This window comes from Pan paniscus, chromosome 4 (assembly GCF_029289425.2).
Source record: "Pan paniscus chromosome 4, NHGRI_mPanPan1-v2.0_pri, whole genome shotgun sequence".
NCBI lineage: Eukaryota > Metazoa > Chordata > Mammalia > Primates > Hominidae > Pan > Pan paniscus.
Genome location: NC_073253.2, coordinates 78,128,252 through 78,153,557, shown reverse-complemented (window position 1 = coordinate 78,153,557; position 25,306 = coordinate 78,128,252). Strand labels below are relative to the sequence as shown.

Sequence of the window (25,306 nt, the reverse complement as noted above, 5' to 3'; positions counted from 1 at the left end):
AATCCTTTTTTAAAGTGCACACAGTCATACTCTGCCATACACTGAGTATCTACGCTGTTAAAACTGTGCTAAGCATTCAGTGTACATTCTTTCTAATTCTTAGGAAACCTTGTAAAGTAGGTGCTATTCTTCCAATTTCACAAGATAATGGAACTGAGGCTCAGAGGACCTGCCACGCACTGAGTGGCAAAGCAGGGAATGAAATTGGTCTGCCTGGGTCCAAAGCCCTGGCTCCTTTTCTGTCTTGCCTTCCAAGACCTGTTTATTTAATGCATGATCTAGGTGTGCTTCCTTTCAGCCCCCTGAAAACAGAAGAGGGTACAGGTTGAGTATCCCTGTACTTGGGACCCGAAGTGTTTCAGATTCTAGATTTGGAATATTTGCAAATACATAATGAGATACCTTAGGGATGGGACCTAAGTCTAAATACAAAATTCATTTGTGTTTCACATATACCTTATACACATAGCCAAATGTAATTTTACACAATATTTTAAATAGTTCTGAGCATGAAACAAAGTGTGCCAGGTATGGAATCTTCCACTTGTGATATCATGTCAGCACTGAAAAGGTTTCAAATTTTGGAACCATTTCAAATTTCAGATTTTCAGCCTGGGGTGCTTGACTGGTATCACTTTTTTCTTTCCACACCTGCCACTGATCACTTCACAGCAGAGAGCACAAAACAAAGTGTGAGCAGACACTCCCTCTCAAGCAAATGAATTTTTAAGGGTTTTTCACTAGTGGTTTTTAAAAGTATATTTAACAGCATCTTGTTAGTAAGACCTAAATATAAGCTACAGTCTTTATTCTTCTGTAAGAAACACGAAGGTTTTAATACAAGAGAATAACATTTCAGTTTGCAAAGCCATTTATAAATTATCATCTAGGTTCTACAATTACCTAGTAAAATATCATCACCTTTTTACATTTGAAAAATCTGAGGTTTAGAGAAAGTAAGAAATATGACTACGTTCACACTCTAGAGCAGTGATACCTCGAGCCCCAGAGCTGTGACTCTAGATACAGCACTTTTACTACTGCATCATACTGTAAATATTTTAAGTTGAGGACATTTTGACAAGTCCTATGTAAGTTTTATATCAAGTCACTATAACATTTATTAGATACTGGCCTCTGCATTATTTTCTAAAAGCAGAAAATCATTCCCACTTGGGAGGCTGAGGCATAATGCTGCATAAAGCAAAAACTGTAATTATTTAAATTCTCAAAATAGACTGAGGTGGGAGGATCACTTGAGCCCAGGAGTTCAAGGCTGCAGTAAGCTATGATTATACAACTGCACTCTAGCCTGGGTGACAGAATGAGACTCTGGGGAAAAAAAAATTATTGGAAGTAATAAATTTCTATTTGTTTAATATACATTTTTATTATTAAAATAGAGACAGGGTATTGCTGTGTTGCCCAGGCTGGTCTCGAACTCCTGGACTCAGGCAATCCTCCTATCTTGGTCTCCCAAAGTGCTGGGATTACAGGCATCAGCCATCATACCCAGCTGGAAGTAATATATTTCAAGAATAATTTTAACTCAATAAACTCTACTGAGTGCCAAGACATTACTAAACAGAGGTGATAAAGACGACTAACATACAAAGGCATAGAATGAAAAGGAAGAAATAATAATTACAATTTCAATGTGATTATCATAATACTGATATAAATAAAATGGTGTCCCCTCACTCATTCTAAAGACAAACACTTGTGCAATACTAGGCATTGTGCTAGATGCTAGAGATACAATGGTAGGCAAAAAGGATGTGAGAGCAACTAAGAAGTTAGATTAAGGTGAAGAGTCTCACTAGGCAGTAAGAAATAACTAAGAATTGGCTGCTAGGTAGAAAAAGGCAGAGCCTTACATATAAGGATCCACTAACACAAACATGAAGACCTAAAAAAGTAATCATGGGCCGGGAGGAGTGGCTCACGCCTGTAATCCCAGCACTTTGGGAAGCCGAGGTGGGCAGATCACGAGGTCAGGAGATCGAGACCATCCTGGCTAACACGGTGAAACCCCGTCTCTACTAAAAATACAAAAAATTAGCCAGGCGTGGTGGCGGGCATCTGTAGTCCCAGCTACTCGGGAGGCTGAGGCAGAAGAATGGTGTGAACCTGAGAGGCGGAGGTTGCAGTGAGCCAAGATCGCACCACTGCACTTTAGCCTAGGCAACAGAGGGAGACTCCGTCTCAAAAAAAAAAAGTTAATCATGTGATTTCCAGACCATTAAAGAAAAAAGTAATGAAGACCCACAATATGACCATATTTTGTAACGCATACAGGTCTAATAAGATTACATAACGTGTTCTATAATGCAGTCACTACAAATAATGAGACATCATTCTTCTGATTGCGTCATTTGAATTTTTTTCCATGAGCAGATACCATGTAAATCTGTATTTATCTGTGGGAAAGAGAGTTTCTGGGGTGCCAGTTGAGTTGGTCTCCCCTGTGTAAGACATCCATGGGGAGCCACAGGTGGCCTCTGAGAAGAAAAGTCTCCTTAGTGCCTTCATGTCTTTATGCCCCAAGGGCATAACCGCTCAGCAGCATTCATTCCACAGGTTGCTGAGGGAGACAACACTCCCTTGAGGCAGTGGAGTATAATCAAACATCTTGGCTCCTCCTGAACCCGCTACCACCGGGTAAGCTAAAGATCTTAAGTAGTTTAGACACACGCCTTTGCTCATGGAAATTCACAGAAACTGCCACTGCTATACATTTTATTGAATGACTCACAAGTTCTCCTTCACTGATTAATCCTTTCTTCATCCCTTCCTCCCCCTCCCATCTGCCCTAAGAACAAACAGCTCCTTTGTCTCCGCCAGATTCTGGGTACCCACTGGGTGGTATGGGGCTGGTTTCCCTGGCATCTGGCACCCAACACGGGGCTCCCCATAATCTCTACAAATAATCCGGTGAAGAAATGCCAGAGCATGGAAAGTGGAGGACGACTGATGAAGGACGCCCGAGTACGTTTTCACTTCAGGCTCTACAGGTAAGTAGGGCATTTGGAGAATTCCAGGGTAACCTTGGGAAAATATGGATCAGGCTGAAAGTAAGTTTACTAATTACTTAAGCCTGGTGCAGCAGTTATTGCACCATGGGTGGGTAATTGTGAGTACCCAAAATCTCACATCTTTGTTCCATCTCATAGGAAAGCATTCTCCTTGGTTCCCGGAATATGGAACCATGGATGTAAAAGATTGGGACAAGGTTGCATCAGACTTAAAACGAGCTCAACAAGAGGGCCGCGATATTCCCTTCTCCACTTGGTCTGTGTGGTCGGCAATTAAAACAGCACTGGAGCCTTTCCACACTGAGGAGGAGGATGAGGAGTTTCAGGATGATATAGAAAAGTTTAATAATCAGGAGTCTGATGGCCAGCAAAGTGAACCATCACAGTCTAGTTTAAAAAAGGGGGAGAAACAGGAAGCTATACATGCTAACCTCCAAAAACTTAACACAGTTCCACCTACTGCAGAAACAGTGCCACCTACTGCATCTTTATGGGAAGGTCCAGAATGGCCACCCCTGCCTCAGCCTTATGAATTTTTGGAATGGGAGCCTGAGACGCAGCTTGACGCTCCCACTGTTGCATGCCCTGCCATTAACTATGGCAAAGGCTCACCCAACAGCCGATTATGGTGAGGGAATGATCCAGGCTTGTCCACCTGTAGTTATGGTAGAAGAATGCTGTGAGCCAGCCCAAATACAAATTACAGCACAGGGACAATCCAGGCATCCATTTGCCAAACATGAGAAATGGGGCATTTGGATGCTTGGCAGTTTCTGGTAATTATTTCGCCAGCTGAGGAGCCCAGAGAACACGCTCAAGCACGCTGGGAGCCATTTCCTTTTAAAATATTAAAAGACTTAAGTGTACATATCCATCCTATCAACAACAACAAAAATGGCCAGGCACGGTGGCTCAGGCCTGTAATCCCAGCACTTTGGGAGGCCGAGACGGGCAGATCATGAGACCATCCTGGCTAACATGGTGAAACCCCGTCTCTACTAAAACTACAAAAGATGGCAGGCGCCTGCAGTCCCAGCTACTCAGGAGGCTGAGGCAGGAGACTCGCTTGAACATGGGAAGCACAGCTTGCGGTGAGCAGAGATCACGCCACTGCACTCCAATCTGGGTGACAGAATGAGACTCTGTCTCAAAAAATAAAATATTAAAAGACTTAAAGCAAGCAATTGGACAATATGGGCCAAATTCTCCTTATGTTCATTCCTTGTTACAATCTGTGGCTTATAACCGGCACTTCATACCTAGGGATTGGGAGTCATTAGCCCGATCCACCCTGTCCCCGTCTGAATTTCTCCAATTTAAAACCTGGTGGACAGATGAAGCAACAAATCAGGCACGCAGAAATGCTCAAGCCCAACCTCCCGTTAACATCACATCTGATCAATTGCTTGGAATCAGACAGGCATGGGATACTCTAAATCAACAGATGGTAATGAGTGATGAGGCTGTTGATCAGCTCAGAACTATATGCCTAAGAGCCTGGGAAAAAATTCACGACCCTGGTACTACTTATCCTTCTTTTAACTCAGTTCGACAGGGTCCAAGGGAGCCTTATCCAGATTTTATCACCTGTTTGCAAGACGCGGCTCAAAACACTATTTCAGATTCTCATGCCAGAAAAGTGATCGTTCAGCTGCTTGCTTATGAAAATGCTAATACAGAATGTCGGGCAGCAATTAGACTTATCAAGGGAAAGGCAGATCCAAATGAGGAAAAAACTTTAAGTGAATATATTAAAGCCTGCGACGTCATTGTGGGGCACTTACATAGGGCCAGCTTCCTTGCTCAGGCAATGGCTGGACTAAGGGTAACAAAAAAACACATGAGTGTTCCCTGGATTTTGCTATAATTGTGGACAGATAGGACATACAAAAACAGAGTGTACAAAGAGCCAAAAAAGGCAAAACTCAGGAGGAAAAAGCAGGGAACCAGGTACCTGTCCTACATGTAAAAAAGGAAAACACTGGGCTAATCAATGTTATTCAAAGTTTGATAACAGCGGATAGCCCTTGCCGGGAAATGGACAGAGGGGCCAGCCCCGGGCCCTGATTCAAAACAGGGCATTCCCAATTCGGGATGGGACGTCCCCAACTCCAAACGGAATGTGCCCGGCCCAGTCTATCCCTGTACAAATGTACAACAATTGTCCCCCTTCACAGCTAAAAGTGGGGCAGTGGATTTATGCTGTACCAGAGCCGTATCCCTCCTTCCTGGGGAGCCTCTTAGGAAGGTCCAAACAGGAGTTTACAGCCCACTGCCAAATGGCATGGTAGGACTTATACTGGGAAGGTCCAGCTTAAACTTAAAGTGAATTCAAGTACATACTGGAGTAGTGGACTCTGACTGCCAGGGCGAAATTCAAATTATCTCCTCCACTGTTCCCTGGAGCGCTAATCAGGTAACAGAATAGCTCAACTGTTGCTTTTACCGTATGTTAAGTTAGGAGAAGGCTCAGAAAAAAGAACAGGAGGATTTGGAAGCACAAATTCAGCAGACAAGGCTGCCTACTGGGTAAATCAAGTCTCTGACAACAGACCTATTTGTATGGTCACTATTCAAAGAAAACAATTTGAGGGTCTGGTCGACAGAGGAGCAGATGTGTTGGTCACTGCTCTTTATCAATGGCCAAAAAACTGGCCCAAACAAAAGACCCCAGTGGGTCTTTTTGGGGTCAGAACTGCTTCAGATGTTTTCCAAAGTACTTTTACCTTACCGTGTCTTGGTCCAGAAGAACAGGAAGGCACAATACAACCTCTAATTACTCCCATTCCTGTTAACTTATGGGGGAGAGATCTGCTTCAGCAATGGGGCACAGAAATTTCAATCCCTTCTCCCCAGTACAGTCAAGCTAGTCAAAAAATAATGTCAAACATGGGCTATGTTCCTGGAAAAGGCCCAGGAAAACAGGAGACGGGCATTATTGAACCCATACAGGTTACCATAAAAAAATGACTGAAAAGGATTAGGTTACCATTTTTAGGGGTGGTCACTGTTGAGCCTCCAAATCCTAATCCCTTAAAATGAAAGACCCAAAATCCTGTTTGGGTTGAGTAGTGGCCACTTTCTCAGGAAAAATTAGGGGCCTTACAGGAATCAGTCAAAGAGCAATTAAACAAAGGAAACATTGGGCCATTTTCTCCATGGAATTTGCCAGTGTTTGTAATAAAGAAAAAATCTGGCAGATGGCGCATGCTAACCAACTTACGAGCAGTCAATGCAGTCATCCAGCCAATGGGGGCCCTGCAGCCAGGGCTTCCATCCCCCACCATGATTCCTAGAGACTGGCCATTAATAATTATAGATTCGAAGGACTGCTTTCTTACCATTCCTCCAGCAGAGTCTGATTCTGAGAAATTTGCTTTTACCCTGCCGCAGGGTATGCTGAATAGTCCTACTATTTGTCAAACTTTTGTGGGGAAGGCTATTCAACCTGCAAGAGATCAGTTTCCAGATTCCTATACCATTCATTATATGGATGATATATTGTGTGCAGCCAAAAATCGAGACCAACTTATCCAGGGTTATTCATATTTACAGGAGGTGGTAGCCAATGCTGGATTGCTCATAGCACCATATAAAATTCAAACGGCCACTCCTTTCCAATATTTGGGAATGCAGGTTCAGGAAAGGGCAATTAAACCCCAAAAGGTTCAAATTTGAAAAGACTCTGAAAACTTTTAAGGATTTTCAAAAATTGCTAGGGGATATCAATTGGATTTGACCTACTTTGGGAATCCCTACCTATGCTATATCTAATCTGTACTCTATCTTAAGAGGAGACCCTGCTCTCAATAGTAAATGAGAACTGACTCCTGAGGCTGCCAAAGAATTACAAATGATTGAAGAAAAAAATACGACAGTCCCAGGTTAATAGAATAGACTCAAGTTTATCATTACAGTTGTGTTCCCCACTCTCCATTCTCCTACAGGGGTTATAGTTCAGACAGAGGACTTAGTTGAATGGTCTTTTCTGTCTTACAATACTGTCAGAACACTCACAGTATACTTGGACCAGATCGCAATCTTGATTGGGCAAGCTCGCCTTAGAGTTGTTAAACTTTGTGGCTCAGATCCAGATAAGATTATAGTTCCAATGAACAAAAATCAGATTTGGCAAGCCTTTGTTAATTCAGTCAATTGGCAAATAAATTTAGCTGGCTTCATTGGAGTTCTTGACAATCATTATCCAAAAAACAAAATTTTTCAGTTTTTAAAGCTAACAACAGGGGTCCTTCCAAAAATTACCTGTAGTGCTCCATTGGAAGGAGCAGTGACTGTAGCAATGGAAAAGCAGCTTATGTAGGACCTAAAAACGGAATTATTCAAACTGACTTTCAATCGGCACAGAGGGCTGAATTACAGGCTGTTATAGCTGTTAGAAGACTTTAAGCAACCTGTAAATACTGTCTCCGATTCAGCTTATGACGTTCAAGCCACTCAATACATAGAAACTGCACTAATTAAATCACTTGTGGATGAACAACTTATCAGCTGTTTTCCTCTTTACAAAAGGCAGTGTGTGATCGCTGTTTTCCTTTCTGTATTATGCACATTCGAGCACACACTAATCTTCCTGGGCCCCTTGTAAGGGTTAACGATGAAGCTGATTTACTAGTTTCCATTGTGCTTACTAATGCCCAATATTTTCACTCCCTAACACATGTTAATGCAGCAGGACTTAAACAAAAATATCAAATTACTTGGAGACAGGCAAAGGACATTGTGCAACATTGTCCTCAATGCCAAGTACTACAACTGCCACATGAAGGGACTGGTGTTAACCCACGGGGATTAACCCCCAATATGTTGTGGCAAATGGACGTAACCCACGTACCTTCATTCGGGAAACTTTAATACGTTCGTGTTACTATAGATACCTTTCGTATGGGAAACTTGCCAAACAGGTGAGGTGGCTGCTCATATTAAAAGACATTTACTTTCCTGGTAGGTCAAGAGATCGAGACCATCCTGGCTAACACGGTGAAACCCCGTCTCTACTAAAAATACAAAAAAAAATTAGCCGGGCATGGTGGCAGGTGCCTGTAGTCCCAGCTGAGACTGAGGCAGGAGAATGGCGTGAACCTGGGAAGCGGAGCATGCAATGAGCCGAGATCCCGCCACTGCACTCCAAGCTGGGAGACACAACGAGACTCCGTCTCAAAAAAAAAAAAAAACTTCGATTTGTTGTATACATGACCTCTAATTGGACAGTCCTATTGCAGAGTTGTGTTAAACCTCCTTTTATGTTGGCAGTGGGCAAAATTAACATCCTACCTGACTCTCAAACCATATCATGCCTCAACTGTTGTCTTTTTACCTGCATTAATTCTACCTTTAATAAAGATAATAGCATTTTACTGGTTAGGGCCCGAGAAGGAGTTTGGATATCTGTTTCCCTCAACAGACCTTGGGAGGCCTCTCTCTCCATACATATTATCACTGAAGTACTAAAAGGAATACTTAATAGATCAAAGAGATTCATGTTTACTTTAATAGCTGTGATCATGGGCCTTATAGCTGTCACAGCTATTGCTGCTGCTGCTGGTGTTGCTTCGCACTCTTCTATTCAAACCGTAGGCTTTTTGGATAGTTGGCAGAAAAATTCTTCTAAGCTTTGGAATTCCCAAAGCCAAATAGATCAAAACTTCGCAAATCAAATTAATAATCTCCGTCAAACAGTAATTTGGATGGAAGATCAGATTATGAGCTTGGAGCATAGAATTCAAATGCAATGTGATTGGAATATTTCTGATTTTTGTATTACTCCTAGCTCTTATAATGCCACTGAACACCATTGGGAGACGATTAGACGTCACCTACAAGCAAAAGAAGTTAATTTAAAACTAGATATTGCTAAACTGAAAAAACAAGTCTTTGAGGCATCTCAGGCTCATCTCACCCTGTTGCCTGGAGCTGATATTCTTGCTGGAGATATTCTTGCTGGATGGCCCTTCTAATACCAATCCTTAAAGTGGATTAAAATCATACGTGGATCAACAATTCCCAATTTTATTTTAGTTTGTGTCTGTTTATGCTGTTTGTTTTTAGTCTACAGATGCAGATGGCACCTTGGGAGAGAAGCCAGACACCATGAACAAGCCATGATAGCAATGGCAGTTATTAATTAAAATAAAAATGAATAAAGACAAAAAAAGGGGGACATGTGGGAAAGAGAGTTTCTGGGGTGCCAGTTGAGTTGGTCTCCCCTGTGTAAGACACCCATGGGGAGCCATGGGCAGCCTCTGAGGAGAAAAGTCTCCTTATTGCCTTCATGTCTTTATGCCCTAAGAGCATAACCACTCAGTGGTATTCCACAGGTTGCTCAGGGAGATAACACTCCCTTGAAGCAGTGGAATATAATCAAACATCTTGGCTCCTCCTGAACCCACTACCACCCGTTTCAGTCCAGATAAGCTAAAGATCTTAAGTAGTTTAGACACACGCCTTTGCTCAGGGAAATTCAGAAACGCCACTGCTATACATCTTACTGAATGACTCACAAGTTCTCCTTCACTGATTAATCCTTTCTTCATCCCTTCCTCCCCCTCCCATCTGCCCTAAGAACAAAGAGCTTGTAAACCAATAAATTAGGCGGAGCCCGAGAGCTCTGGGCCATGAGCAAGCCTCCGATGCTCTGGTCCCCTGGACCCGCCTTTTAGACACTTATTCTGTCTCTTTCTAACTCCTTTGTCTTTGCGGGACTTGGGGTACCCGCTGGGTGTGGGGCTGGTTTCCCCAACATTTATCAACGTGAGAAGATGTTCACTATATGTAATTAAGAGAAAAAGGGTTACAAAGCAGTCTTAAGATACTTCCCCCATCCCTTTTTTTTTTAAGTAAAATGGAGCAAGGGTAAACTCATTTAAAACAAGACTGGAAGAATAATACATACCAAGATGTTACTTCCCAATTTCCTTCACTTGCCTTTCTTCAATTCATTCAGGAGTTGCTGTTTGAGACAGATTGTCACTCTGTTACCCAGGCTGGAGTGCAGTGGCGTGATCATGGCTCACTGCAACCTCGACCTCCTGGGCTCAAGTGATCATCCCACCTTAACCTGCCAAGTAGCTGGGACTAAAGGGATGCACCACCACACTTCACTCTTTTTTTTTTTTTTTTAATTTTTTGTAAAGACAGGGTCTCACTGTGTTACCCAGGCTGGTCTCGAAGTCATCTTCCCGCCTCAGCCTCCCAAAGTGTTGGAATTACAGGCGTGAGCTACTACATCTGGCTACTTTTTTTTTTTTTTAATGAAGACTGGGCATATCACTCCCCAAAAATCCATCAATGATTTCCCAATGGCACTCAGTATGAAAATACAAAACCCTTAACCTGACTTGTAAGGCCTTGTGTGGTCTGGTCCTGTCTGACACTATCTCATGCCTTTCTCCCGGTCATCCCACTCCAGCCACCTAGACCAGCTTTCTGTTCCTCAAACAAAAACAAGCTCTTTCTCGCTTCAGGGCCTTGAGTATTCAAGACCTACTGTACTTCAGACCTATTTTACCAGTAGGTCTGTCTTCACTGGACTTGGTTCCTACTCATCCTGTGGGTCTCTGCCTTAAATACCATTTCCTTAGAAAGACTGTCCCTGTGCCCTCCCCCACACATCCATTCTCACACAGTATCTTCTAATTTTCCTTCACAACTATTAGTTTGTAATTATGCAAATACATACATACATCTGTTTATACATGCATCTGTCTTCCATAGCACAGTGCCTAGCATATAGCAGACAACAAATCAAAGTAGAATTCTGAACGAACACAAGGAGAACTATGGGTTTTATTTTTATTTTTTGCAATCTATATTTTCTAAATCTTTTTCTACAATTAGCATAGACAGCTTGCTAATAATTAAGACAGTATTTCTACCCTACTGGTTCCTCAAACTCAAACCAATATTCTTCTCTCCTAAGCTTTAATGATTGTGAAATCCTAAGAATTCTTCTATAAAAAATCTTTCTGATCAATCCTGTTTGCTCTATCCAAGACCCGAGCACCAAATTTCACAAGTTCTAATAACCTCAAGCCTACTAACAATCTTCCTGTCTCCAGTTTTTCCATCTACCAATCCTTCCTGAACACAAAACAGTCTTCTAGCCAGGGCACAGTGGTTCACGCCTGTAATCCCAGCACTTTGGGAGGCCAGGACAGGCAGACTGCTTGAGCCCAGGAGTTTGAGACTAGCTTGGGCAACATGACGAAGCCCCATCTCTACATAAAATACAAAAATTAGCCAAGCATGGTTGTGCACGCCTGTAGTCCCACTACTCAGAGGCTGACGTGGGAGGACCATTTGAGCCCGGAAAGCAGAGGCTGCAGTGAGTCAAGATTGCGCTACTGCACGCCAGCCTGGGGTGACAGAGTGAGACCCTGTCTCAAAAAAATTAAATAAAAATAAACTTACAGCTTTCCTTCTACTCTCTTATATGTACCAGTCATGATTAAGACTACAGAGACTGTGAAAGGGAACCATACTTTACTTGTATAATGTTTCTAGCCCAGCACTTTGAAACTGCCCAGATCATAAAGGACCCTCAACTATTTGAGGACAAGCAGACAAAGAAGAGATTAATGGATAGGTGGGTGGATGGATAAATAGAACATTGTAAGTCCAAATTTTACAAACAATAATTTCTAAATATTTCACGTATCTTGTGAAAATCATTAAAATGTATGTGAAAACAATTTTCTAATTCAAAATTTCACAGAAGCCACCTTAAAAGAGTATTTGTGATAATCAAATAGAAGCTAACTCTGAAACTAATTTCCAGTCAGCTTCAAAACTGCTTTGTGATTAGAATTCCCTAGCAGGCTCTGTTCCAAGCCCTGGCTCCCCTACTCCCCCAGAATGGAATGCCCACACTTAAATAAATTTTGCAATGCCCAGCTCCACTCCCCTCTACTCCTTTCCCTCCCTGAACAGCCTCAGCCTAAATTACTACTTCCCCTGAACTGAACATTTAGTTTCTACTCCCCACCTAGCTCTTAAGACAGTACTACTGGACACTGTAATTCTAATTCTCAAGTCTCATCTCTCTGCTATTGGACTGTAAACTTGAAAAGGCTAGGACTTCTCATGTTACTTTTTATTTCTAAACCCATTTAACAAAAAGCTCTGCACCAAGTATAATCTTATAGTTCAGTGCAATTTTGCTAATTATTGGTCCCACATCTTTCCCCATTCTCAAGCCCCTTGGGGATGAGGCCTTAGTAGTCGAAGAACCTCACAATGAGGCGGAAATGAAAAACGATCAAATTAAAAGATAGACAAGAGGAAAAAAACTTCAATGAAATAAAAAAAGGGTTACGAGCTACTGCCTTCTCCAAGAGACCGAGTCCTACCACCTTCAGTGAAGATCCTGGCCTTGAAGTCAGGCAGCAACCCTTCCACCTAAAAATAGGGTACCATCGGCCGGGCGCGGTAGCTCACACCTGTAATCCCAGCACTTTGGGAGGCCGAGGCGGGTGGACCACGAGGTCAGGAGATCGAGACCATCCTGGCTAACACAGTGAAACCCCGTCGCTACTAAAAATACAAAAAATTAGCCAGGCGTGGTGGCGGGTGCCTGTAGTCCCAGCTACTCGGGAGGCTGAGGCAGGAGAATGGTGTGAACCTGGGAGGCGGAGCTTGCAGTGAGCCGAGATAGCGCCACTGCACTCCAGCCTGGGTGACAGAGCGAGACTCCGTCTCAAAAAAAAAAAAAAAAAATTGGGTGGCATCAAAAAGATAAGGTGAGGCTGGGCCCGGTGGTTCACATCTGTAACCCCAGCACTTTGGGAGGCCAAGGTGGGAGGATCACTTGAGCCCAGGAGTTTGAGACCAACTTGAGCAACACAGCAAAACCCCATCTCTACAAAAAATACAAAAAGTAGCCAGGTATGGTGGCGCATGCCTGTAGTCCCGGCTACTTGGAAGGCTGAGGTGGGAGGATCACCTGAGCCCAGCAAGTTTGAGGCTGCAGTGAGCAGAGATCATACCACTGGACTCCACCCTGGGTGACAGAGCATACCTTGTCTCAAAAAAAAAAAACCAAAGCTGAGAATATGGAAAGGTGGAGAGAACTGGTGACCACAAGGGCTGGAAGAGGTCAAGGCCTTTTGAGTTTTCTGATTTGGAGCATCAAGGCGTAATGAAACTTAATACTTATTGTGCACCAACTATCAGGCACTTTACATGTGCTATTTTATTTAATTGTCACTGGAGTCATTTTGGAGGCTTGGAGGCTACTGATACGTCTGGAGGCTAAGCAGTATCTGGAAAAGAGGAATCATGGAACCAATCCCAAGGATTCTTTAAGGAAGACTCTGGGCTTGACCTAAAAATCAGAAGTCGGGCCAGGCGCGGTGGCTCACGCCTGTAATCCCAGCACTTTGGGAGGCAGAGGCGGGCGGATCACGAGGTCAGGAGATCGAAACCATCCTGGCTAACACAGTGAGACCCCGCCTCTACTAAAAATACAAAAAATTAGCAGGGCATGGTGACGGGCGCCTGTAGTCCTAGCTACTCGGGAGGCTGAGGCAGGAGAATGGCGTGAACCCAGGAGGCGGAGCTTGCAGTGAGCCGAGATCGCACAACTGCACTCCAGCCTGGGCGACAGAGCGAGACTCCGTCTCAAAAAAGAAAAATAAATAAATAAAAAATAAAAAAATAAAAATCAGAAGTCAAGTGGTACTTCAAGTTTCCAGATTTCCCAAACCAGTTTTGCCAGGAATTACAAAAAGAAAACTGACCAGAGGTTCAGAACAAAGGTAGAGATAAATACACCTACTATGTGCCCATAAAAATTAAAATTTTTAAGGCCAGGCGTGGTGGCTCACGCCTGTAATCCCAGCACTTTGGGAGGCCAAGGTGGGCGGATCACGAGGTCAGGAGATCGAGACCATCCTGGCTAACACGATGAAACCCCGTCTCAACTAAAAATACAAAAATTTAGCCAGGCGTGGTGGCGGGCCCCTGTAGTCCCAGCTACTCAGGAGGCTGAGGCAGGAGAATGGCATGAACCCGGGAGGCGGAGCTTGCAGTGAGCAGAGATTGGGCCACTGCACTCCAGCCTAGGCAACAGAGCAAGACTCCGTCTCAAAAAAAAAATTAAAAATTTTAAAAAAATACAGGCATAGATGAGCATCTGAATTTGAGTAAAACGTTCAGTAAGCCCAGCATATAAAGTGCAAGAGAATCAAGAAATAGTAAAAATAATGGAAATATTAAACACTTGTCACTTGTCAAGACCACTATAAACTTTAACTTACTTCTCTAGGCTAGGTAATTACCCATTTGCATTTGTTCAGCACCATGTGGTTTTCAAAGCACTCACATATGCCAACACATTGGATCCCTACAACTTAGAGGCTTTCGGACAGAACACAAAAGTAGGCCCGTGGCCGGGCGCGATGGCTCACGCCTGTAATCCCAGCACTTTGGGAGGCAGAGGCGGGCGGATCACGAGGTCAGGAGATCGAGATCATACTGGCTAACATGGTGAAACCCCGTCTCTACCAAAAATACAAAAAATTAGCCAGGTGTGGTGGCAGGCGCCTGTAGTCCCAGCTACTCGGGAGGCTGAGGCAGGAGAATGGCGTGAACCCGGGAGGCGGAGCTTGCAGTGAGCCAAGATTGCACCACTGCACTCCAGCCTGGGTGACAGAGCGAGACTCCGTCTCAAAAAATAAAAATAAAAAAGTAGGCCCATTTTGCCCAGGAGAAAACTAAGGTTCTAAAATTCAAAATATTTATTCTAATTCTTTCAACTACTCAAGGGCAAGGCTAGGTGTCAAGAACACAGCAGTCTTGCAGGTCCTGATCCAAAGCATCCTCCCTATGTACATCCTTACTGCACCTAACACATACTCCCATAAAAGTTAGTAACTCAGAAGAGGCAGGCAGGATAAATAAAGTTAATAATTCACTTTATTGAAATCATTCGCAAATCTGTCTTCTATGCAGACTGAATGCTCCTTAAAAGCAAAAAATTTTTCTTTGTGGCCGGGGGCACAGCGGCTCACATCTGTGATCCCAGCACTTTGGGAGGCCAGGAGTTCAAGACCAGCTTGGCCAACATGGTGAAACCCCGTCTTTACTAAAAGTACAAACATTAGCTGGGCATGGTGGCATGTGCCTGTAATCCCAGCTACTTGGGAGGCTGAGACACAAGGATTGCTTGAACCCAGGAGGAGGAGGTTGCATGAGCCAAGATCATGCCACTGCACTCCAGTCTGGCGACAGAGCATGACTTGGTCTCAAAAATATATACATATATATATATATTTTTTTTTCTTTGTAACCCCAGCATCTGGCAAAGGGAATGAATGGCACAGAGAAGCTGTTCAGTACTTGGATTAAACGGAACATATAAATACTAAATAACCTCTGATTTCACTTTAGCTACACAACATGGTATAGACAAAAATTAAATGGTATACTCCATTCAGTGACTGAACTGAAATTTAAGTTCTTAAGTGTTATTTCTGAGGTTATTTTGTTAATACGGTATAAACTGTTTAGCATTTCCATTTAAGAAACTGGAACTAGAAAATGAAACCAGAGTAAAAATAACCATTAGCAACTTTTACATACAGTTTCTTAATTTCTTATCTGTCCCAGAAGGTAGTGGTGGAATACAACGTTTGCCTATATATTATCAATAAAAATAACTTTTACCTTAAAACTTTAACTCATAAGTTCCTACATGCAGTTCAGTATGCTAAAATTGTTCCTCTTCCTACTGAACTACAAGCCAAATTCTATTGCAATAAAAATTCCTATCAGAGAAAAAGATTTCTAAACCTCAACTAAGCACAAGCTTATAATTTTCAATAGTGACTTATTTCAATGTTTCTCACCCTTTATTTCATCACTGTTCCCTTAAGAAGTACTTCCAGATTTTTTCATTATCTTCTCCCCCATGAAATTTTAATATGATGGAATATACATATTTGTTTGTACACTGTAAGTGTGCCTTTTTATACATAAGAGGAGTAAGATTCTTTTTTTTTTTTTTTTTTGAGACAGAGTCTCGCTCTGTTGCCCAGGCTGGAGTGCAGTGGCACGATATGGGCTCACTGCAAGCTCCGCCTCCCGGGTTCACGCCATTCTTCTGCCTCAGCCTCCCGAGTAGCTGGGACTACAGGAGCCCGCCAGCACGCCCAGCTAATTTCTTTGTATTTTTTTAGTAGAGACAGGCTTTCACCATGTTAGCCATGATGGTCTCCATCTCCTGACCTCGTGATCCGCCCGCCTCAACTCCCAAAGTGTTGGGATTACAGGGGTGAGCCACCGCGCCCGGCCAAGAGTACGATTCTTTCACTACCACGCCCAGAACCAAGTTTCACTCCCTTGGCAATGACATTACCACACTGGGAATACATAATTTACTTAATAAAGCCAGTAATCTACTTAATTAATAAAGTAAATGTATTAAGTAAATTTATTTAATAAGTAAATTTACTTTAATAAATAATATTAACTTACTTAATAAGGTAAATTATGTATTCTTTTTTTTTTTTTTTTTTGAGATAGTCTTGCTCTGTTGCCCAGGCTGGAGTGCAGTGGCATGATCTTAGCTCACTGTAACCTCCACCTCCTGGGTTCATGTGATTCTCCTGCCTCAGCCTCCCGAGTAGCTGGGATTTCAGGTGCATACCACCCTGCCTGGCTAATTTTTGTATTTTTAGTAGAGATGGAGTTTCACCATGTTGGCCAGGCTGGTCGCCAACTCCCTGCCTCAGGTAATCCCCTTGCCTCAGCCTCCCAAAGTGCTGGGATTATAGGCATGAGCCACCACACCTGCCAGGGTTAGGTAAATTATGTATTCTTAATGTGAGTAATGTCATTGTACTGAGTGACTGCCAAATGCCAGCCTGAAATATATGACATCAAAAAATTATAGAACAGGCCAGGCAGGGTGGCTCATGTCTGTAATCCCAGCACTTTGGGAGGCCAACGTGGGTGGATCACATGAGGTCATGAGTTTGAGACCAGCCTGGCCAACATGGCGAAACCTTGTCTCTACTAAAAATACAAAAAGTACCCCTGTGTGGTGGTGAGCGCCTGTAAACCCAGCTACTCAGAAGGTTGAGGCAGGAGAATCGCTTGAACCCAGGAGGCAGAGGTTGAAGTGAGCATAGATTGCACCACTGCACTCCAGCCTGGGTAACAGAGCAAGACTCTGTCTCAGAAGAGAAAAAAAAAAAATTCTAGAACAGCAACATAATTTAGTTTTGTAGTTTACTATATGAGCTTTGACACACAGAACTAAAATGAATGAACTTGAAGACAGACATGTTCTTCAGTGAATTTGTACTTAGTAAAGGACCTCTCACAGAGCATGTGCTCAGTAAACATTTGATGAATGGATGAAAACTGTTAGAATCCTAGATGTGTGGTAATCCTAGATTAGAAGCAGTTATGCTGCTTCTAAATGTCATTTAGCAAGATGAGAACCTCTAGACAGGCCACAGAAATGTGGACTTCGTATCTCAAATCACTTAAAATTCAACTCGCTACAACCCTGGAAACCTGGAATTTTCTGTAGTTAATTTTCAGGAAGGAAAAAGAAAAGACGAAAACCTTAAGCTAAAACAAACAGTTCCTGTTTGGTAATTTTTAACCTTCCTGATTCACTAAATGCTTTGAGTATCTAATGAAAGCTCTGTCCTCTTTCCCCAAGAAAACACACAACTGCAGAGAATTCACAAAGTTTCTCAGCTCTGTTCACTCCAATTTAAGAACTTCTCCATTAAAGGAATATGTAAACCAAATACAATGCACTAAGTTTAAAAATAAGTAAATTTTTTTGTTGTTGTTTAAAATGTTATTCTTAAAAGTGACCAGAAACATCCTTTTTGGCAATACACTGTACTTTAATATTAGTTGTGTTTTTGCAGATGAGAGGTTTACCAAACGGGAAGAGAAATAGCCTATGTTCTAAATATATTTGTAATACCTAAGTCAAAAACCTCAAAATGTACTAGATTACATTGTAATACTGTACAATGCTATTAAAACAGGTTGCAGTCTTCCCAGCTTTGATAAGAGAAACCTGAAGCCAAAAACGTCAATTTCAAAATGAAGCCAGGTTTCCACTTTTGGCACTTGTCAGGACACTTACTAAAAAGCAGCAGCATGGCCGGGCACAGTGGCTCGCGCCCAGCCCTTTGGGAAGGCGAGGTGGGAGGATCACTTGAGGTCAAGAGTTCGAGACCAGCCTGGCCAACATGGTGAAACCCCATCTCAACTAAAAATACAAAAATTAGCTGGGCATGGTGGCAGGCGCCTGTAATCCTAGCTACTTGGGAGGCTGAGGCAGAAGAATCACTTGAACCCAGGAGGCGGAGTTGCAGTGGGCCAAGACGGTGCCATTGCACTTCAGCCTGAGTGATAAAAGCAAGACTCCATCTTAAAAAAAAAAAAAAAGCAGGAGGAGGAGAAGCACTGTCTTTTTGTGCTACTTCAAAGGGAGACTCACAACATGAAGATAAATCCTCTAAACAAAGACTACAGCATAGTTTTATACTATTTAATCTGATTAATGGCAGTAGAAAAGTTATGCTGTTAGAAGGGCGGGGGGAAGTTTGCAAAGACATAAAAAAGTGTACAGCCAAAAGCTTAACATTATGTACCAGAACAAGCATAATGCCTGATGCCTCCAGGGTATTTAAGATTTACATGTAAGATGATATTATAAAAGTGTATTTCTTTAAATATCAGAAAAATCCCCCAAATATTTCAAAATCTATCAAAATAACTTCAAAATACAATTCTTTTGTTTTGTTTTGTCTTTTGAGATGGAGTTCCACTCTTGTCGCCCAGGCTGGAGTGCAGTGGCGCAATCTTGGCTCACTGCAACCTCCGCCTCTCAGGTTCAAGTGATTCTCCTGCCTCAGCCTCCAGAGTAGCTGGGATTACAGGTGCTCGCCACCATGTCTGGCTAATTTTTATATTTTTAATAGAGACAGGGGTTCACCATGTTGGCCAGGCTTGTCTTGAACTCCTGACCTCAGGTGATCCATCCACCTCGGCTTCCCAAAGTACTGGGATTACAGGCGTGAGCCACCGCACCCAGCCTTCAAAATACAATTCTAAAACGTAATTCAAATGCTCCATACAAGAACTCTCAGGTAGTCCAAAATTAACAAATATCAAATATTACTATAACTTATGAGATGAGTTAGTGAATATTTTGACCATATTGTAAAAGAATCCCAAAGCACTAAAAAGTAATTTCAACAGTATAAAATCTTGTTGAAAAGGTATAATAAGCAGACCAGGCGTGGTGGCTCACACCTGTAATCCCAGAACTTTGGGGGGCCAAGGCGGGAAGATTGCTTGAGGCCAGGAGTTCGAGACTAGGCAACATAGTGAGACCACGTCTCTACAAAAAAAAATGTTTTTTTTTAATTAGCTGGGCATGATAGGGTACGCCTATAGTCCCAGCTATTCAGGAGACTGAGGAGGGAGGATTGCTTGAGTTCAGGAGGTCGAGGTTGCAATGAGCCATGATCACACCACCACACTCCAGTCTGGAAGACAAAGCTAGGCCCTGTCTCAAAAGAAAAAAAAGTACAATCAAATAGTTTAATGAACTTCAAAAGTAATTTCTGAGATCCTGTATATCTCATACCTGTGTTTAAACACCTGAAAAAAATAGATAAAAATTCAAAACTTCAAAAAATATGAAGGAAATATCATTTGTATTAGAAACAATGAAAATTCATTAAAAACTCAGAAGCCTTTATTATATTTTAAATTACTAAAACTCAGCACATCTGGAAATTCTGAATACTTGTTGACTGAATTTCTGATTTACAGATTTGATATGTAGAGATGGTGGACATCACCACACGTATAGAAAGGAAAACAATTTTTGTTAAGTTATACATCTTCATCACTATTATACTTCAAAGTAGTGACCTTGGGAACCTTATTCCAAAAATGGAAAACATCTTTGGAGCCTGTGTAAAAGCCACACAAAAGTCAGTTCTATCATTTTGGTTAATCTTAAGTATTTTACCCCATTACATATTATTTACCTCAAGTACCTACTTATTTTTCAAGACATAGAGTTAAGTTACTGTATTACAGTTCTTGTCTACAAGCATTAGAAACATTAGTAACTGACTCTGGCTATCTTTAAAAAGCAACTTTACTGGAAGGCTGTTGAAACTCACAACACTGAAAGATGACTGGAAAATCAGACTGGAAAAAAACAGTGCCAACAGACCAGAGAAAGCAGCTCAAAGAACCATGCCAAAGAACAGTCTGATCCACACGCTGACATGACTCTGGAAAGGTCTCCAAAAAACCCTACAGCTCATTATTCTCTCAAGATCCAAAGCCCTGAAAGAAAACATATGATTGGACAAGTCTGGCTGCATGACAAAACAGCAGGGGAATAATATGATTCAAGAGTGCATCCTAGAGCCGGTCGCAGTAATCCCAACACTTTGGGAGGCTGAGGCGGGAGGATCACTTGAGGCCAGGAGTTCGAGGCTGCAGTGAGCTATGATCTCGCCACTGTACTCTAGCCTGGCGACACAGCACAATCTGTCTTAAAACAAAAAACAAAAAACAAAACAAAACAAAAAAACAGGTGCGGTGGCTCATGCCTCTAATACCTGCACTTTGGGAGACTGAAGCGGGAGGATCACTTGATCCCAGGAGTTCAAGACCAGCCTGAGCCATGTGGTGAAATCCCTGTCTTTAAAAAAAAAAAATTTTTTTAATTAGCTGGGCATGGTGGTGTATGCCTGTGGTCCTAGCTCCTTGGGAAGCTGAGGCAGGAGGATCACTTTAGCCCAAGAGGTTGAGGCTGCAGTGAGCTAAGATCGCACCACTGCACTCCAGCCTGGGTGACAGAGAAAGACCCTGTCTCAAAAAAAGGCAACACACTATGGGGAAACCCTAAAGTAATACAAAATAAAGCAAAGACCTGGGGAGGAGTTAATAAACGTCCACAGCAGTACAATCAGAACCATCATATGGAATGACTATTTTTCCATTATACATGAAAACACTGAAGCTCAGAAGGCTTAAATTATATGTAAAAGCCAAAGAATACACTTTGGACAGGACTATAGAGCCTCTCTCTGCTTCTGCTGTTCCATAGGCATACTCCAAATTATACTTGGCCACTGAAAATAATTAAATCTAACCTTAAAAGACTAAGATTTGCCACCAATGAAGACATTCAAACATATATGACACCAGTTATTTGTGGTAATTCTCAATAAAGCATCCTGAAAATATTCTATGGAAAGCATCTATGGAATAAACACACACAGGGAAAGGAAAATACCTGGCACTTTTGCTGTCCCTCCCCCTCAAACACTGGGGCAATTAAAGAAATACTGCTAATTACTTGGCAGTTGAATTTAGGTGTAAACTATCTGCCATCCTTACTGTGGTCTTTAAAGAGTTACTTAAATACTTATGCACTGATTCTCTGCCCAAGTGAGCATGAAAATCTTCTGAGGGGCCTAGGCATCCCTGTTTTATAAAAACAAAAAACAAATATCATTGGTTAAAAAAAAAAAATCTGAAATGTGTAAAGAAAAAAAAAAAATCAATCACAATGACTTTAGACTCACTCCTAACAGGTAATCTGAAGCCAGACCATCTGCTTATTCAAAAACTGAACCTTCTGTTCAGCAAAAAAGAGAGGGAGACTTGACTCAGAATATGTCAAAGTAATTTTGTAAATATTATAGATTATAAACATGTTAAAAATAAATTGGTAAGACAATAAGAACAAAGGACAACCTCACACGATATGGATGAATCTCACATTGAACAAAAAGCAGACACAAAGTACAAAAAACTAGGCAAAATTAATCTATGCTGAATTCTAATATTAAGCCAGTGGTTACCCCTGAGGAATGGGTAGTGACTGGAAAGATACTCAAGTGGAGGGCTAGGGCTTCTGTTTCTTGCTCTAGGTACTGGTTTAACAAGTATATTCACATAAGGTTATTAGCTCACATATATAAAATATTTCCAACATTAATGATTTGCTTAAATGTAAAGTTTATCTTTTAAAGTTCTTAGGAGAATCCAGACATTAAAAAGATAAATGCTAAAGTAAAAATCAGTTAAAGCAATGAGTTAGCATAAACGCCTGGGCTCAGGGTAAGACAGCAATTCCTGCCTCCTAAAAAGAGTACTATAGGTTAAAAACATGGTGGCGAGCCTCCCAAGGGAAAAACATACGAACAGATAAGTTGACAGGGCTGGTTATTAGAGTGTAAATACATGATGAGTTGGCTTGATGGCATGCACCTTGTATTCCCAGCTACTCAGGGCGGATCACTTGAGCCCAGGAGTTTGAGTGCAGCCTGGGCAACATCTTGAGACCTCCATCTCTTAAAAAAAAAAATTTTAAAGATGTGATGAAAGGAAAAAATATATAGGCTAATCCCTAAAACCAAAACCTAAAGCAATACAAAATCCCAGTAGTCTCAACCCCACCCCTCAACTCTCTGGACTTGCCTAAAAAAAAAGAGAAAAAATTTCCCCATGTGGTTGCTGAAATCAGGAAGAAATGCTCACAATAAGCTAGCAAGCATCTGGACCTTAGCCATGACTAGCAAAGTATAATGAGTGACTCTTGATGCAAAATAAACAGAACACATGGTTTCAATTACCTGCCAAAGAACTTTAAATTGTTTAAATTATGTGAGTACGGTTAAACTTCAACAAATTATTTAGATTATCTTCTTGAGACCCAATCACCGAAAAACAGCATGTTAATATGCTTCACCTTAAACATTTAGAGCAAAGGTGTCCAACCTTTTGGCTTCCCTGGGCCACACTGGAAGAACTGTCTTGGGCCATATATAAAATACACTAACACTAGCAATAGCTGATAAGCTTTAAAAAAAAAAAAAAATTGCAAAAAAAATCTCATAATGTTTTAAGAAAGTTTACCAATTTATGTTGGGCCGCATTTAAAGCCATCCTGGGCCACATTTGGCCCGCGGGTTGGACAAGCTTGATTTAGAGTAACATGTACTTGAAAAAACAAATAGGTATTTCCTCACTATAATTTCTCAGTGTGACTCAGAACACCAAAAGCTTATTTTTTAGTTTTTTTTTTTTTTAGGTTTTTGTTTTCCACCGAGTTTTATCCACACGGAAAACTCTCAAAAACTATAAACCAAAATGTTCACTCAAGAATATGTTTTAATTTTGCTTTTCTTTTTTTTTTTGTATTTTCTAAAATGTCTATAATAATGTTATTTTTGTCCAAAAAGAAAAATGTTTATGGCCGGGCGTGGTGGCTCAAACCTGTAATCTCAGCACTTTGGGAGGCCGAGGCGAGTGGATCACTTGAGGTCAGGAGTTCAAAAGCAGCCTGACAAACATGGTGAAACCCCGTCTCTACTAAAAATAAAAACATTAGCAGGGCGTGGTGGTGCATGCCTGTAATCCTAGCTACTTGGGAGGCTGAGGCAGGAGAATCGCTTGAACCCGGGAGGGGGAGGTTGCAGTGAGCCCAGATGGCGCCACTGCACTCCAGGCCTGGGCGACAGAGCGAGATTCCGTCTAAAAAAAGAAAAAAAAAAGACAAATGTTTATAATCAAGATTTCCAATTTTGAAACCTAAAGCTGAATATTTTCTAAAAATTACATTACTAGGACGCTATACACCTAGTTTACTTTTTCATCCAAAGAACAAGGAACTGCACATACAGCCTGCTTTATCATCACAACTCAATCATTAAACAGGTACAGCAGCCCTTTCACAGCCAGAGGAACATCAACTTTTTTCAAGGTTACTGTTATTAAAACCTGAGAAATGGGAAACCAAGATATGGCAAATGCCCCAGACGTATCTATCAAGCTAACCGTTAGTTCATTAGATTTCTAAATAAGAAAGGTCCATAAACAGTCCATATAAAACTCGCCTATATCTAGTAAGTTTCAGTGACCAAGAAAGATTACGTTGTTTTGTAAGACTTTTTTTTTTTTTTGCCCACCTTCCTGAATTTGGAAAACTTTCTTAAAATCAGACCTGGGCGCGGTGGCTCAAGCCTGTAATTTCAGCACTTTGGGAGGCCGAGGCAGGCGGATCACTAGGTCAAGAGATCGAGACCATCCTGGCCAACATGGTGAAACCCCGTCTCTACTAAAGGTATGAAAATTAGCTGGGCATGGCGGCGCACGTCTGTAGTCCCGGCTACTCGGGAGGCTGAGGCAGGAAAATCGCTTGAACCCGGGAGGCGGAGTTTGCAGTGAGTGGAGATCGCGCCACTGCACTCCAGCCTGGGCGACAAACTGAGGCTCCGTCTCAAAAACAAAACAAAACAAAAATACAAAATTAGCCGGGCATGGTGGCGCATGCCTGCCTCAGGAGGCTGAGGCAGGAGAATCGCTTGAACCTGGGAGGCGGAGATTTCGGTAAGCCGAGATCGCGGCATTGCACTCCAGCCTGGGCAACAAGAGCGAAACTCCGTCTCCACATAAATAAATAACCATTTTTGTAGGCAAATATAACAAATACAGCAAAACGTCATAGAATCTAGAAAGAGTATATATGCATATGTATCTATCACTTTTTCAACTTTTCTGTGTGTGAAAATTTTGGACACTGAAGTGAAAATAAACGCTTTCAAAGTCAGAATACAAAGAATTATCTATTGCAACTTCAACCCACCTGAAGCTTTTGAGGCCTTTGATCAACTCACAAACCTACATTTCAAGCACTCGATGAAAAAGCCCTTTCTTAAGACGGCAAGACTTTGAGATTCATCAACTGATAAAATATAAAAGCGATACTAAAAATAATCTCTCACCTAATGCAAGTTCACCTAGAAAGTCATTTACCAGGAGGTTTCATGAGAAATTTGACTTAACTTTACTCAGTAAAAGAGCTTTTCCCTCTATTACCACTTCGCCTACGTTTTTCGTAATTCCCAACAGTAAGCTTTAACTGAAGAAGAAGAAAAAAAAACATCCCCAGCAAGCAGATCCGGGCACCCCTCCCAGGTCCTAAAGCCTGCAAAAACCCAAAGAGTTCGTGGCGCTGGTGGCTCCAGCTGTTAGTTTCCCGGGCAGTCTCCGGGTTGGGTTTGCACCCTGGGGTCTACACGGGTTAAAAACGCGGAAAAAAGGCGACGAAGAAATACAAACTGCCAGGGTGTCGAAATGAAAGGAGCGACTGTGAAAGAGGTAAGGAAAAATCCAAGCCATCTCTACGGGGAGGATCCAGAAAGCACCAGCCGCGCCAGGGGGTCAACCAACTCCGACACCGC

General features: G+C 42.0%; 1 protein-coding gene and 1 pseudogene across 1 annotated transcript in view; one reads left to right on the top strand and one right to left on the bottom strand.

The window, feature by feature from the left end:
- The window catches only part of GOLPH3 (golgi phosphoprotein 3), a 60,068-nt gene that overhangs the window by 32,224 nt on the left and 2,538 nt on the right, over positions 1 to 25,306 (bottom strand). The gene's annotated exons all lie outside the window — the stretch shown is intronic.
- LOC100993603 (large ribosomal subunit protein eL27-like) overlaps positions 1,456 to 25,306 on the top strand; it is a 75,712-nt pseudogene continuing 51,861 nt past the window's right edge.